We start from the raw sequence: 12,628 nt of genomic DNA on the forward strand, positions 1-12,628 counted from the left end.
AAAATATACTTCAGAAAAACAGAGAGTCATCCCAGAGAGAAGACTGAGGAGAAAGAAATAAGATAAGGACTTATTTTTAAAAAGTTAATAAATTTAATTAAATAATATTTATAAAAATCACAATAATTAGTTTTATATGTAGCAACAGACAAATTTAGAGCATCAGAAAAAAAATAACAAGGGATGGGTAGAGGAGGAGCAATAAGAGTCATCAATCATGCTGAGATCCAGGCCATATTTGGGAGGATAAAAAACTGAATATATTTTAGGGGAGTAAAATATAATAGGTAGATGTCTTTTAAAAATATTATTGTTAACACTAAGCAAAAGAGATATCTTCTATAACTTCCTAACTGGCAGGTGAAGAAAAAGACTGGGGATTGTACAACCTTAACAAAAGACAAGACAGAATTTTTTAAAAAAATAGAAGGAAAGGGTAACCAAGTTGTGTATCTAAGTAAAATATAGCAGGCACCACAATAAATAGAAACATTTAACTCATCTATTACAAGGAGATAGTCTTCTGATTGGATTAAAAGGGAGTAGAAGATCCAGTTGAAATTTCCTTGTAGGAAGCACACCCAATGTGTACAAAAATACATTCTGTGTTGCAGAGAGAGTATGGAAATACAGAGTGATGTAGCGTAACAGTACTTAGGGGAACTGTCTGAATTCTCTGAATATCCATTTAGAGTTAGAGATTTTTCTGAGTGTAGAAAAGAAAGAAGGGAAAGGGGACTGGAATTGATGATACAGCAGGTTGAACTCTGTGATGTAGTACTGATAAAAAAGAAATATAAACAAATATAGGAAAACATTAATATTTAAGTAAGCAGACTTATGAATTCATTGGTGTTTACCTTATTCTCTATCATTTTCAATACATTTGGGATAATTTATAAATCCAGAATAGTTAAAAGTATAACTAACTAATGAAATGTTACTGTAAATTTAAGTTTCCTCAATATTGGTTTCAAAATTTTTCAATTGTGAGAATCTGAAAAAAGTTTGAAGCAGAAAAGGAAAGTATGTACATGTTTTAAGAAATTAAATCCTCTTGGGTTTATGTTCTTACCAATGACTTGACCATAGAAATCAAATTAGCTTTCCTGAGCCCTGGTTTCCTCTTTGGTAAAATTGCAGGACTGATTTTATCAAGATGAACCTGAGTTCCTTGCTTTGATACTGGCTCATTCTGTGATGATTTTTTATACTACACTATCAAATAAATACCATTGTGAGAAGACCCAGATTGTAAAATATATTTATTCCAACTCTGGCTCTGTTGCTGCTTTGTCAAATGGATTTTATTGAGAAATTTAATTCTGGTTTCTAAGCTTCTTACTCATTTAATAATGTATGTTTTATTTATTTGTTTATTTTTTTTAACCTCATAAATGCTTTAGATTCTGGCTGATGTTGGATGTAACAAGTAAATTTTCACTTAGTCTTGAAGACTGATGATTCATTTAAGAGAAGGGGGATGAGATAAAATGAATCACTAGTACAGAGAGGAATCGGTTTGTTGGAATAGTGTAGGAGTTAAGGCGGGCAGATTTTTTTGAGAAGTCAGAAAGAAGCAGCAATCCTGCTAATTGTTAATATGTGAAATGGTAGTGGTATTTAACATTTTAAAATCCAGAAATTCTTCTGGGAGCCTGATGTACATGATCTTATCTAATTCCTGTAACAGTCCTGCAAGGTATGTATTATTGCCCTTAGATAAAGGAAACTAATCAAAGGACTCCCAACAACGCAACAACTAAAAGGTGGAACTGGCTTTCAAACATCATGTGCGGCATATTATGTCCAACATATATCCCACCTTTGTTCTTCTCAGCCATGGACGCTTTGGAACAATGGCAGCTGGTATGGTCATATCTACAGAGATTTCGTCCTTTCCAGGAATGGTGAATCCCTTCTGGCATGATTTTAAAGAGACTTAAGTGTTGTTTGGCAATTTCGTGGGAGAATATATTTGTCTCTTATGGTGTCCCCTTGAATGGCACCCATCAAGTGTGAAATAAGTTCTCCCATGTACAGCCTTGGCTTGAATATGTGGACATTCATTAGGAGGCAACAGAAACTATGATCAAAATTGGGAAATATTTAAAATGGGGCACTTCCATTAAAAGACATGCCACAATGATGGGGGAGGTTGTTGGTGTGGGGGCGTGGGGGATATACGAGAACCTCTTATATTTTTTAATGTAATATTTTTTATGTGCTGTATATATCTCCAAAAAATACAATTTATAAAAATGATGTGGTAGGGGAGGGAGATGGGTTATATGGGAAAAATATTTTTTATAAATTATATGCAAATAAAAAAACACAATTTAATGAAAAGGAGGAGAAAAAAATAAAAGACATTGTACAGAAATGTCAAGAAATGTTTGCATAAATCTCTAGGTTTTCTTCTTTACATGCCTGTAATGCACAAAGTTTGGCACTTTTTCCTTAATGCATTATCATATATAACACAATGCAAACAATGAGAGCTTTTTGAGCCAAAATTTCCCTAACTTTAGAATTCATTGTAAGTAACAATCTCATTACCATCTTTAGGATATACATTTTCCATTGTTTTTCATAAAGAAATAAGATTAATTAAAAAAATTAGTACAGTATTAAAATAATCCTGTAAAATTCATTTTAAAATAATATTTAATAATATTTATCTTATGTAGACATAGTTAATTGTTTTCTCCATTCAACTCTGACACATTCTATTTGGTTTACCTTTAATGTATAAGAGCAAGCATGATTTGTCAACAAATATTTTAATTACATTATATCAGCTTTGATTTTATGACTAAACATTTATTAATATATAGTTTGAAATTTAATGACTTATTTCAGTATTAAAATATTTAAAAATCTGATTTCATTTATTTGGATTTTCTCTATTTTCCTCTTTAGAAACACAATCAGATTAGTGTTACTAGTTGTGTTCTGTTTTTAAATCATGAAATTAGAGACAATATTCCAAGCTGTTTTTGTTTTTTTGGGGGAGGAGGTGGTGGTGGCATTAGCTAATTAATCCTCAAATATGGATAGTCTTTATTTCCAGGATTAAAAAACTTAATTGTCAACATTTTCCTCTTTCAAAAAAATTACTGAAGTACTAGAAATGTGTTGCTATGTTAGATGACAATTTCAATTATTTAAATACAAATATGATAAAGTTAATCTTGAAGCACATTTGCAAAATGATTTTCTTTTGTTTTCGTTACTATGTTTTATTTAATACCAATGTTCCTTACATCTCCTGTCTTAAATCAAGCATCCATAATTGAAATAAATAGATTATGGCTTGAAATAAAAATAATTTATATTTGTGCAATGGTTAGAGCCAACTTGTAGGGTGGTTGTATTTGAAGAAATTTTTGTAACAAACTGAATTACTGAGTCATAAGCTTGCTCATCTAATTTCCTCAAAACATCATCCTTCCTGAAATATAGTCATTGTCTTAATATTTTATAGGAAAAAAACAAAATAATGATCTTACACATTGATGTTAAAAAAATAAAAAGAGAAATACAATCATGGTAGTCTTTAACCATGTGAACTTCCTGGAAACTCTCAGTTAATCAATGAGAATTTGCAAGCTACCTTTTGTAAAATACTGGTTTATGCTACTGTGCCATAAGTGAGAAAAGTGGTTAGAATATATGCAAAGCAAGATTAAACACCCCCTCTTATTTACTTGCTTGTAATTTAATGGAAACACTATACCATACACAAACTAGGTATTAGAAGACCTTAGTTTTAGTTTTTAGCCTCAGAAAATGTGGACAAGTCATTTAATATTACTGCTTGACTCAGTTATAGAAAGTGACTTTTTCTAGATCTTTTACTTCTTTTGCTCTCCTTCATGTAAATACAGTGCTTTGAAAATAGTAGGTGTGTCTGTTATTAGTGATGCGTAACAAACAACCCCAGAATTTAATGACTAAAACAAAAAGAAATCATTTGTTTTCCTAATGAATCTGAAATTTGGGCAGAGCTCCGCAGAAAAGACTTGTATCTACTCTATGAAGAGTCAGCAGGAACAACTCAACTGGGTGCTCAAGGATACATTTCCAAGATGACTAATTCATATGGGTGATGAATTGATACTGGCTCTTAGCTGACCGGAGCTTATAGGTTATGGAACAGAAATCTTACTTCCTCTCCAGGCCAGCTTCTCCATGGCTGTTTGGGCTCCCTTACAGAATGATGGCTGGGTTCAGTGAGCAGTTAAAGAAATCACGCAGAAGTGCACCACATTTTTGTGATCTAGCATTGCAAGCTGTACAGCACTTTCACGCATTAGGCAGTTTCAAGGGCCTGTTTAGGCTCAAGAAAAGAGAACATAACTCAACCTCTTGATGGGGGAGTAAAAAGATTCTAGAAGAAGATGCGGTATAGGCGATAGGATTACAACCATTTTTGTAATCTACCGTAGGAGGAAATCAATTACAAATGTTGAATGAGCATGCAGGATTTCCTTAAAAGTTTCTTGAATAAGATAGTCTGGCATTTGCCTGATGTATCAGTTCTACGTGCTATCAAATTGTAGCCAAGTCTATAAATATGGCATGGGTTTAGAAAAGGGTGTGGATTCCCTATGACCCTGCATTCTCTAAGCTGTGTTTTAACACTGCTAGAACCACTTAGTTGCCTTATGTCTGTTCCTTGTGACCAAGAGTAATTATATGGTAGGGTCTCTGCATTATTCATCTTTGTATCCTCTGCTCCCAGATCATTTTGGATATGGTAGAGGGTGATAATTGAGGCTGTCGCATGGTATGTAAAGCCCTGGAGAAATATTTTATTCAGGGCCCCTATCTTTGTGTATAATTTTATAATAATTTTTATTCCAAAATTTCATAGACTTATGTGAGGTAAGGTGATTTACTGATGAAGATCAGAATAATAGAGAATGGGTACTTACATATTTGTTTATTATCCAGTCAGTGCACATGAAAATTCTTTGTAGTTTCTAGGCAACCTCTCTTCCTGTTCAGGTCCAGGAACCATCTCTTTGTGTGTTTTAATGTTAAATGCTCAATTTCTGGCTAATTTCCTTTCTTCCAGCACACAACACATAAAGGAAGCAACACTCTTATTACTCACAGTGCTGTGGATTTTCAGAATCTATTTCTACTGAAACAGTATCGATCTTGCCTCCGTAGTTCCCTAAGACCATATAGCTAAAACTAGCTATATCTTTACTCATGAAACTGCATCATCTATTGTGCCTTCCTTGAATACTAATTTCCAATGAAAAGGTTGTTACTGCACTTCACTGATGATGCCCATAAATGCAAGTCTTACCCAGAATGTGCAGGGAAATGTAAACTATAATTTATTTTATGGTCATGTTAAATTTACTATTAGGAATTTTAGGACATAAATACAGAACAATGTATCTTCCAACTCTGTCATCTCTCTAACTCTTTAGGGTATACTCACTACATTCGTACAGTGTGATCTCTTTCACTATTGACCACACCCCTTGTCTTCACCAACAGGAAGGAGGAGTGAAGGTCCTTGGGCAAAAGAGTAGAGAGATTCCATTTGAACAAGGAGAACCTGTCACTCACCCTGAAAAGCTAAAGACTGGCATGGGAAAGAATGGCACCACCATGTTATTGGAGGAAAGAGAGGACATTGATTGGCAGGACTCATTGGCACTACAGAATAATGGTACAGAAAGTCCTTGGAGGAGATGAGCACTGTACTCTCACTTTCCTCAGATACTATAGATTAGAGACAGCACTGTAATAGAAACATGGACAAGCAAGTTCAATGAATGTGCCCACACCTGTGACTTGAGCGCAAAGGTTCCTGGTGGACTGTGGGTAACCCAGAGCTCCTATATCCAATATGAGTGAGAGTCACTGAAAATCAGCATGTCAATCTGGTTGGCCCAATCCTACATAATCCTGTGAAAAAAATACTGCACCAGCCAGTGGGAGCAGCCCACTTACCAGGTCCAGGTAAGGCTGCTTACCTGGACCTGGGGCCTGACGGTAAGGTCCTGGAATGGTCCCATAAGCACAAATCCCAGAGCTCCCAGGGCTTTTGGTCAACCCCTGCACCAAGGTTGTAGGGCATTCCATTGGAAAGAAATAGACAATAGGATCCATAACTCTCATTCTGGGCTTAGGGTTCCCTTGCCTTGATGGCACAGTTGGCACTTGGCTAGTCACAGGCACAAAAGAGGAATGTAGGATGTTTTGGAGTAGGCACTCTGAAGCTTGGCGATACATCTTGTTTACATTAATGAATGGAAACTACTGAAAAGGGAGTTTTCTTTAATAATAATTTATGAAATAATGTTAGCTAATTGGTTAATAAATAAATTCAACAAACCTGAGTGTCTATTATATGCCAGGCCATGTTCTTGGGACTTCTTTAGATAGAACTAATTTAAGCTTACTCCTTGATACTATGTTACACTTTCAATGCATGGAATGAGAGGACAAGGTTGCAAATGTGACTTTTATAAATTGCTGTGGAATTGATAGGTGCTGTAATAAGGACCTAGGTTGAATTAGAATCAATATAGCTGACTTTGTAAGAATAAGTTGATTTGTCTGATTCTCAATTTTCTCATTTGTACAACGGACATAATAGTAATCTTTTACTATGTTATAAGAATTAGTGATACTGTACCCATAGTGCTTATTATAATTGCTTGGCATGAAATAAATGTTCAATATGGCAGTTACAGTGCTACCATTACTATTTTGCTGCTGCTGATGCTAACATTACAATATTACATGTCCAGCATCCCTCCTCATTCACAATTTCAAATTTCACCAAGGACTGAGACAGGACTTTGTTTTTCCCTTGACTGTTTTTGTAGCAAAACTGATTGAACTGATGTGAAGCTCTCTGTAGTGGGAAGAGTCATACATAAAATTGCAGAAATACTAATGTGTTCATTCATGGGTTTTTATCCTAGCCCCTTTTTGGGGTGATATTTAATATCCTATATATACACCATATTGCTTTAGTTTAAATCCCCAAAAAACAACAATAAACAAAACAAAAATCTGAATTCTGAAACACATCTTTCCCAAAAGTTTTGGAAAAGGGTTTGCAGTCCTATTCTACCACTTTAGTATTACATTACTCTTGGTGCTGTAATAAGGTTCTCCTCTTAGCTTTCCTATCACTCAGGATTGAATGTTCCAACTAGGATATATGTGTCCCTCACTGTAGGTATAATTTCTCATAAACAGCTGGCGCAAGTTGCTTATACAATAGAGAACAGTTATCTTTCCAGAAGTTTATTTCTTGAGTAAAATCATGTTCTGCGTAGATTTCATTTGCAATTTTGCATGCAGCAATGGCCAAGCAAATGCTAAAATAATAAAGAATCTTAACGGGTTTTTATCTTCTACTCATGTTTTGTTACTGGGACACGTTTTTCATGTTCCAATGTGTCTGGTGAGATAGACAATGATTTCCTTTGTAGTCAGCACACTAAAACCAGCTGAAACATAGCAGATGGGTGCTCAAGCAAGCTGTGGAAAGATACAAAGAGGAATATTTCCAAGGTGAATGTTTCTGAAACTCACATTTAGGCTGAAATAGGAGAAGTATAAGATTGCTCCATTTTTGTGGCTTCAGGGTATCTCTGCTCTGCCTTGGAGGGAAAAAAGGTACGTACTCTTGGTCATGTCAGGCTACCTCATCTTGCTACTTTATTTTTATAGAAATGGTTAAAATGATCATGAGTTATGGGTCCTAAACAAAGAAAGAATATGGACCATTCTTAGGTGCCAGTTCTTAGGTGGCAAAAGCTATAGGATTCCTCCTTCTTTGAGGTTTATCCCTTAGAGTCCCTTATTCAGTGATAGAAGCAATCACTGAATAAATGGACAAATGTCCCTTTGTTTGATAAATGAATTGGGGGGTAACTTGCCATTTAACATGTCTTGTCAACCAGAATTTGAGGAGAGATATAGGCTTCTTTAAATCCCAGGGCTTGATAAGATGCCCAGTGTGGATCTGGCCCAGGGGTCAGTCTCTGATGACTGGTAAATTTGATGTAGGTCATCTTGGAAGCTAGGTCAATTTAGACAGTGCTGTCACAGGAAAGAAGGTCATTGTGAGAACTTGGTGTGACCTCTGGAGTATAAGAGACCTGTGCAGAAATATGGAAGGCATTATGCTGTTTGGTTAGAGATACTGTTTCCCATCTCATGCTCTGAATTGGACTACCTCCGATGAATATTCCTTCAGACACATGGACCAATGGTGAAGCATTGTGTAAAGTTTCTCAGCTTAATTTGAAGTATTCAAATTGTTCTGCAAAGGATAAACATTTAAAGAATTTAACTTAAATCCCTCTGGAGAATATATAAGTGAATTTAGATACTTTCTAACACCTGCAAAGAGTGTCTGTTTGTTTGTTTTTATACAATCTGTTTTGTTTTAATTGTATCTGGCATTGAATTTTTTTAACAGATGTGTGATATTCATACATTGGTTTCAAGTGATATCTAATCAATCAAACTTCTTGCAAGTTGAAACTAAATGGAATTTTACCCAAATGTTAGCAATAAAGATTGAATTTCCCCTGAATCTTTCTCTAAAATTCAAATACATTTTAACAATTCCTTCAGCAGAAGGAATTGGTAAGGAAGGCAATTTGCTCTGAGGACAAAACAATAAGATAATTTCTGAAATAAAACTTTCATTAGAAGACCATTCTAAATTTTCTCTTGAAAATATAGCAATAAAATTATTTTTCTCGGAAATTGTTGCTTCATCTCACTGTCCATGGAGACATATTATCTACTTTGGGCAGAATGTTTTATTGGATATGTAACTGGTATCAATTTAAGCAATGGTCTTTGACCTAGCAATGCAGAAAGAGTCCAAAGTTTTGGAGAAAGGGTATATATTGAAAAAATTTAAACTCCATGTCCATTTCTTAGTGACAATCACTGTAAGGCCAGTTTTGATATTCCTTATAAAGGTGTCTCTAATATTCAATGTGTAATTTACATACTAATTCTTAATATTTCCTGACTATATAGCCATGCATTCAAAACTTCTGCAGGTGTCTAAAGAATTGGTTCCATGGTTCCCAAAAGGAACTGCAGATCCCAAAGAGCCAATTAAGATTGAATTAAGACAAGGGTAGGAAGAGTGGTGGGTTGAAGAGATAGTGTTTCTATCAAGTCTTTTCCTTCTACTAGGCTTTTGAGTCTGTTTAAAATACTATTTATCTACTTATTTAATTTGCTTTTGCCTTGCACTATAAAAACTGGGCTTGGTTATATTGATTGGATAATATTAATTATGTTATTAATAGTCTTGAAATAAAAACCTTCAAAATCTTGGGCCTTGAGGCATGGGAGTTAAATTTCATAAAAGGTGAAAAGATTAGGAAATACTGTTCTAATATGAAGAATTCTTAAACATCTGTTTGAAACTTAGACTCAATTTTTCACCCAATAAGTCTGACTACTGCTTATTAGCCAATCTACTTTTGCCATAGTATTTCTGCCTTGTAGTTTCCCCTAAAGACGGTAAGACTGTCAGGTGCTCTAAGCAACTGAAAGAGCCTGTGGCAAAGCCTGCCAGTCTGTGAAAAACTATGTAGTCTGGTTCCTCTGTTAGGAAACAGATAGTGACTTCAAGTAACAACTGAGGAAAGTTTAATCAAAGGATTATTTACAAAGATAGCATCAAGGTATGGGAACCGAGAAGTGCTCCAAGAGCTGCAGCACTTGGAGGTAGGCCGCCCAATGGGAAATTTAAGGAGACATGTGTAGCCAATGCCAACCTGTGGCCTGGCTGGGAAAAAACCTAGGAAATATATACACTGCTTTGCCTTTGCTCCCAAACTTCTACCTTCTGCTGTTTCCTCCCACTTGCCTGGGTGATGCAGCTTGTAGACATCAGTTCCAGGAGCAGAGTAGGTCACTGAAGCTCGTGGGGCAAATAATGAGCATGGCTCTCAGACTTAGAATGGCACAGCAGACCAGAAACCACAAAGTATGGACAACACTGTCAGACAAATGCAGTGACAAGTCTAGGGACTTAGTCACAACTGCTCCTCTGGGCAACTTACTTAACCTCTCTAAACCACCATTATTTCTAGCATATAAAATCATGACAATGAAATTATTAATTTTGTAGTATTGTTTTGGTTATTAAATAGGTTCATAAAAGTGTTTAGTATTGTTAGCAAGTACTGCATTTCATCCAGATGTTCCCACATTTTAACATCTTAGAAATGAGAAAATGTTTTTGAAATAGGTAACATCTTATAGTCATTGTCAGTCAGGAAATCCACAACCCCCCAAAGTGTTAGCATTGAATCTTGCAGACTAGGTGTCAGCAGTTTGATGAAACACTCATGGAATAATTTTTTAATTCCTTGGAAATGAAGAGTTGGAGAAAAGACAGGAAAAGATATGAATTTTTTATAATTTCAGCCACATCCCAAAGCTGGAGTCAAAGTTAGGTTTTACTTTACATAATTGCATGCCTTACTGAAGAATTCAGTATCAGAGAAATTTACTTCTTTTACACATTCTTTCAGGGAATGTTTGATGACGAGTTCTTGATGGCATAGAGGACCAACTTTTGTGGAAAAAGATATGGAGTAAAGACTCTCGGTTTAAATATGACTTGGAAGAGGTAGATCCTGAACACGAGGAAGATTAGGAAAACTTGAAATAATTTATTATGCTTGCATTTTTAAAGTGCGTATAGTCATGCTGTGTGATCAAAATCCATATCTAAAAGATCTCTTTCAATATCTATAAAAACAAGATTCTAAATAACAAATGCATTATATCATAGTTTATTTCTGGCAGTGTTTTTAAAATTTGTAGTGCATACAATAGTGATGTATCTTACTATTGATTTTATTTTAGATTTAATGATATAGCAGTAGTTATTAATACTCCAGCTCAAATGATTCAGGCGTGTTTTGGGTGTTTTCTGATATTTGGGAGTGTTGACTACAAAAGTTCACTTTTATAGCTTAAATTTTTGAAAGTAACATTTTGAAAGTTCCAGAGTCAAACTTCTTTCCGCACAGTAGTCATGTGGAAGATTTCTTCAAAAAATGGTGTTTGTCAGGTAATAGTTTAGCACTCTAGTTGTACCTGAGGCCAAGACAACCCAAGAATGTCATGTGGATAATTATGTCATTTCAATAAAGCAAGTGTCAGATCCTGAATAATATTTTCTAAATGTATCCCATCAGTTTGTAGTACGTATTTCTAGCAATACTCAATAGTGCCATTTGCAAATTCATTGGCAGTATCTTCACTATCACATATTCCCTCTGTACATAAAGAAATGGTTGTGAGGGAGCTCCTATTAGATGAGTGAAATGGAGGCACTCTTATTAGTCTATTTTATCACTTTAAGCATAAAATCTCACAAAAATCATTGTGTGCACATTTTCTGCTTCTCAAATCCGTAAGTTAAGTCATAATGTTGATTGGGCAATATAAGTTGTTTATGACACAGTAAATGGAAGATGGCACATATTTAAGAAAACGTGTTTTAATAATTTTTATAACTTACCTTATTAAATGTACACTATTTCTCACATAGTGTAAAATCATTGAATTTTAAAACTAGAAGGAACCTTAGATCATCAGGTTCATGTTGTGTTTTAGTGTCTAACCTAATATCCTGTAACTCAAACTAATTATCTTCATTTCATCATTTTGTAAATTCTATAAGAAAACACTTCTCCTCTCTACATTACTTATCTCTCATTCTCATAATGCCTGGTATAGACATGACTTTTTGGGTTAGGGATCTCAGTTTCATATTCCTAGAGCTGCCAGGTGCTCAGCTATTGTCTGTAGAACACTGGAGGGTGCATGGCTTTTTTAAAGGATTGTAGCCAGAGTTCAATACCAGATGTTGGGGGAATCCTCAATCTGGTCCCAATGTTGCCAGATCTTCCTTTTTCCAGAGAAGCCAGAAATCCAAGTTTATGATGTGAAGTCTCTTAACTGAAATTGGCAACTAATTACAAGTTTTTCAAACTGTGTGTGAGATAAACAAACTTTATCTTCAAACCACCAGTCCTTAACTTCTATTCTAGATATTTATGTCCTGAAGTAAAGTTTTTCTAGAAATAGTAGCCAGTTCCTCCACACAGACTGAGCAGAGGCAGACAGTTTATATTAGGTAAGTCTGTCCATGCTAAGCTTTCCCAAGAAGTATGAATGAGAGACTAGCAGCTTCTACTTATTGGCACTTTGCTGCTTAAAATACAGGCTCTTTTTCCAGATTACTCAATTTTAAGAAGAAAATATTTTAAAATATGAAAATATGCAACGACTGAAGTCGATTGTTTCAATTTAACATATAGTCATTAACTATCTTCACTGCAGAAGGTACTGCTTGGATTCTAGATACTGCTATGAGTAAGACATTTTCTCTCTCAACTTGTTCAAAATATTCTGGGTGACAGATATGGCTTCTCATTAGTTCTTCTCTATGACATACTTCTTCCTTACACCTTATGGCATTTACTATCATAATGACAACTGCTTATTTTTGAGTAGATACCGTGTTAGAATTTTGAAATTTTTTTGCAGGCATTTCTTGCAGCAACCCTTAGAAGTAGAATCTACTTTC

This window comes from Dasypus novemcinctus, chromosome 3, assembly GCF_030445035.2.
Source record: "Dasypus novemcinctus isolate mDasNov1 chromosome 3, mDasNov1.1.hap2, whole genome shotgun sequence".
Classification (NCBI taxonomy): Eukaryota; Metazoa; Chordata; class Mammalia; order Cingulata; family Dasypodidae; genus Dasypus; species Dasypus novemcinctus.